Genomic DNA, 4942 nt, shown 5'->3' with positions numbered 1-4942 from the left:
GCAGAAGCGGCGGCGGCGACGACGACGACGACGACGACGACGAATATCGCGAGAGGCTCTGAGATATGTGAGAAATACATCTATAAAATGTAATTCAGACTGCCTCGTCCCACCTTATGCTGTACCGCTTTGGCAAATGCTTTATCTGCGCCATTCGCCTTAATCGCATCTGAGAGTGATTCTTAAAAAAACGCCTGTCGCTAATTGTTCGTCATCACAGGTACTGTTTGCTATACGGCCACGACGCGCAACTGATTTCCAAAATTCATCTTTCTCCTGTGAGGATGGAACTTACGACCTCTGGTTTATTAGACCAGTGCTCTACCACTGAGCTAAAGAGGCGCGGCCTAGCGGTACTCTTGGGTACTTCGTCCTTACGGTCGTCTGCATCATCAGACTTTAGCTGACAACACTTCATATTACCGGCTAATATTTGCAGCTATGGCGACAAATTACTGCTTGACTACACATCTGACACGTAACCGATGTGCTCTCCAAACAACAACACTTGCATTTCAGAACATGTCTTTCACACATGTCTACAAAATCACCTTCACCTTCAAATACAGCTTCCTTGCGACTGACAGAGACGTAGGCAAAGTTTAAAGTTGCTATTTCCATTAAATCTCGTTAATCAGAAAAACGGTAATTTACACATGCAGCGGAACAAAATTCCGTTCCGCCCAGCGTCTGGCTCGAACCCACGACCCTGGGATTAAGAGTCTGACGCTCTACCGACTGAGCTAGCCGGCTACCTCGGTGAATACCTGCCGGGTAGCACGTCACACAGTACTCGTTTGGGTTGGGTGGTCCCATACAGAATCTCTCCATGATGCCTAATGTTTTCCTAACGTCACACTCGTCACGTACTTCACTTTTATGTCATAATCATTTCTGAGAGGTAAAGAAATTGCATGACAACATGCAGAGCTAGTGGCGTCAAAATTAACGCACATACTTTATGTGACTCAAAAGCCGAACGAGTTACTTTCCGACGTTGTTTTAGATGTGCAAGTGATAGTCAAAACTCGCTGTGTCGGCACTCTGCCGACCATTTCGCTAGTTAACACCGGTCTTGTTGTGTGTGTTTCAAGCTCAAGAGCATCTCCAAGCAAAAAATGGTCAACAGCAACATTCAGACGGTTTCGTACTGCTCAATTGCTACATTAAAACGTTATGTTTCTTTTTCAGAACTGGAAAAACACAAGCGTGACAGCATTCGAACCTGTAATCTTCAGATCCGAAGTCCGACGCCTTATCCATTAGGCCACACGGTCACTGACGACCAACATTTACATGTATACGACTCATCTCGAAACGCTCACACCCCTGAGGATTTGTGTTTTCGTTCTACACAGCCGCTGCCCCTTGCTCTTTCCCACCCATTCGTTACATTCAACCTCTGACGTGACCGACCAAATATAGACTGAGAAACAAGACCACACACTTTGTGCATTCGGAATCGAAGGCAGGGCGTCCCTCGCCGCATTTGCTACGATTGCCATTTGCTACTTCTGCAGAAGCGGCGGCGGCGGCGACGACGACGACGACGACGACGACGAATATCGCGAGAGGCTCTGAGATATGTGAGAAATACATCTATAAAATGTAATTCAGACTGCCTCGTCCCACCTTATGCTGTACCGCTTTGGCAAATGCTTTATCTGCGCCATTCGCCTTAATCGCATCTGAGAGTGATTCTTAAAAAAACGCCTGTCGCTAATTGTTCGTCATCACAGGTACTGTTTGCTATACGGCCACGACGCGCAACTGATTTCCAAAATTCATCTTTCTCCTGTGAGGATGGAACTTACGACCCCTGGTTTATTAGACCAGTGCTCTACCACTGAGCTAAAGAGGCGCGGCCTAGCGGTACTCTTGGGTACTTCGTCCTTACGGTCGTCTGCATCATCAGACTTTAGCTGACAACACTTCATATTACCGGCTAATATTTGCAGCTATGGCGACAAATTACTGCTTGACTACACATCTGACACGTAACCGATGTGCTCTCCAAACAACAACACTTGCATTTCAGAACATGTCTTTCACACATGTCTACAAAATCACCTTCACCTTCAAATACAGCTTCCTTGCGACTGACAGAGACGTAGGCAAAGTTTAAAGTTGCTATTTCCATTAAATCTCGTTAATCAGAAAAACGGTAATTTACACTTGCAGCGGAACAAATTTCCGTTCCGCCCAGCGTCTGGCTCGAACCCACGACCCTGGGATTAAGAGTCTGACGCTCTACCGACTGAGCTAGCCGGCTACCTCGGTGAATACCTGCCGGGTAGCACGTCACACAGTACTCGTTTGGGTTGGGTGGTCCCATACAGAATCTCTCCATGATGCCTAATGTTTTCCTAACGTCACACTCGTCACGTACTTCACTTTTATGTCATAATCATTTCTGAGAGGTAAAGAAATTGCATGACAACATGCAGAGCTAGTGGCGTCAAAATTAACGCACATACTTTATGTGACTCAAAAGCCGAACGAGTTACTTTCCGACGTTGTTTTAGATGTGCAAGTGATAGTCAAAACTCGCTGTGTCGGCACTCTGCCGACCATTTCGCTAGTTAACACCGGTCTTGTTGTGTGTGTTTCAAGCTCAAGAGCATCTCCAAGCAAAAAATGGTCAACAGCAACATTCAGACGGTTTCGTACTGCTCAATTGCTACATTAAAACGTTATGTTTCTTTTTCAGAACTGGAAAAACACAAGCGTGACAGCATTCGAACCTGTAATCTTCAGATCCGAAGTCCGACGCCTTATCCATTAGGCCACACGGTCACTGACGACCAACATTTACATGTATACGACTCATCTCGAAACGCTCACACCCCTGAGGATTTGTGTTTTCGTTCTACACAGCCGCTGCCCCTTGCTCTTTCCCACCCATTCGTTACATTCAACCTCTGACGTGACCGACCAAATATAGACTGAGAAACAAGACCACACACTTTGTGCATTCGGAATCGAAGGCAGGGCGTCCCTCGCCGCATTTGCTACGATTGCCATTTGCTACTTCTGCAGAAGCGGCGGCGGCGGCGACGACGACGACGACGACGACGACGACGACGACGACGACGACGACGACGAATATCGCGAGAGGCTCTGAGATATGTGAGAAATACATCTATAAAATGTAATTCAGACTGCCTCGTCCCACCTTATGCTGTACCGCTTTGGCAAATGCTTTATCTGCGCCATTCGCCTTAATCGCATCTGAGAGTGATTCTTAAAAAAACGCCTGTCGCTAATTGTTCGTCATCACAGGTACTGTTTGCTATACGGCCACGACGCGCAACTGATTTCCAAAATTCATCTTTCTCCTGTGAGGATGGAACTTACGACCCCTGGTTTATTAGACCAGTGCTCTACCACTGAGCTAAAGAGGCGCGGCCTAGCGGTACTCTTGGGTACTTCGTCCTTACGGTCGTCTGCATCATCAGACTTTAGCTGACAACACTTCATATTACCGGCTAATATTTGCAGCTATGGCGACAAATTACTGCTTGACTACACATCTGACACGTAACCGATGTGCTCTCCAAACAACAACACTTGCATTTCAGAACATGTCTTTCACACATGTCTACAAAATCACCTTCACCTTCAAATACAGCTTCCTTGCGACTGACAGAGACGTAGGCAAAGTTTAAAGTTGCTATTTCCATTAAATCTCGTTAATCAGAAAAACGGTAATTTACACTTGCAGCGGAACAAAATTCCGTTCCGCCCAGCGTCTGGCTCGAACCCACGACCCTGGGATTAAGAGTCTGACGCTCTACCGACTGAGCTAGCCGGCTACCTCGGTGAATACCTGCCGGGTAGCACGTCACACAGTACTCGTTTGGGTTGGGTGGTCCCATACAGAATCTCTCCATGATGCCTAATGTTTTCCTAACGTCACACTCGTCACGTACTTCACTTTTATGTCATAATCATTTCTGAGAGGTAAAGAAATTGCATGACAACATGCAGAGCTAGTGGCGTCAAAATTAACGCACATACTTTATGTGACTCAAAAGCCGAACGAGTTACTTTCCGACGTTGTTTTAGATGTGCAAGTGATAGTCAAAACTCGCTGTGTCGGCACTCTGCCGACCATTTCGCTAGTTAACACCGGTCTTGTTGTGTGTGTTTCAAGCTCAAGAGCATCTCCAAGCAAAAAATGGTCAACAGCAACATTCAGACGGTTTCGTACTGCTCAATTGCTACATTAAAACGTTATGTTTCTTTTTCAGAACTGGAAAAACACAAGCGTGACAGCATTCGAACCTGTAATCTTCAGATCCGAAGTCCGACGCCTTATCCATTAGGCCACACGGTCACTGACGACCAACATTTACATGTATACGACTCATCTCGAAACGCTCACACCCCTGAGGATTTGTGTTTTCGTTCTACACAGCCGCTGCCCCTTGCTCTTTCCCACCCATTCGTTACATTCAACCTCTGACGTGACCGACCAAATATAGACTGAGAAACAAGACCACACACTTTGTGCATTCGGAATCGAAGGCAGGGCGTCCCTCGCCGCATTTGCTACGATTGCCATTTGCTACTTCTGCAGAAGCGGCGGCGGCGGCGACGACGACGACGACGACGACGACGACGACGACGAATATCGCGAGAGGCTCTGAGATATGTGAGAAATACATCTATAAAATGTAATTCAGACTGCCTCGTCCCACCTTATGCTGTACCGCTTTGGCAAATGCTTTATCTGCGCCATTCGCCTTAATCGCATCTGAGAGTGATTCTTAAAAAAACGCCTGTCGCTAATTGTTCGTCATCACAGGTACTGTTTGCTATACGGCCACGACGCGCAACTGATTTCCAAAATTCATCTTTCTCCTGTGAGGATGGAACTTACGACCCCTGGTTTATTAGACCAGTGCTCTACCACTGAGCTAAAGAGGCGCGGCCTAGC

General features: G+C 46.8%; 1 non-coding gene across 1 annotated transcript; it reads right to left on the bottom strand.

Annotated features, from left to right (window-relative positions):
* Window positions 1–270: 270 nt before the first annotated feature.
* Trnai-aau (transfer RNA isoleucine (anticodon AAU)) lies at window positions 271–342 on the bottom strand. Its single transcript has one exon. It is a non-coding gene; the product is annotated as a tRNA-Ile (tRNA).
* Window positions 343–4942: the final 4600 nt, after the last annotated feature.

Source organism: Schistocerca gregaria, chromosome 7 (assembly GCF_023897955.1).
Source record: "Schistocerca gregaria isolate iqSchGreg1 chromosome 7, iqSchGreg1.2, whole genome shotgun sequence".
Taxonomy (NCBI): Eukaryota; Metazoa; Arthropoda; class Insecta; order Orthoptera; family Acrididae; genus Schistocerca; species Schistocerca gregaria.
Note: the sequence above shows the minus strand (reverse complement) of the source record. Positions and strands in the feature narration are given on the sequence as shown.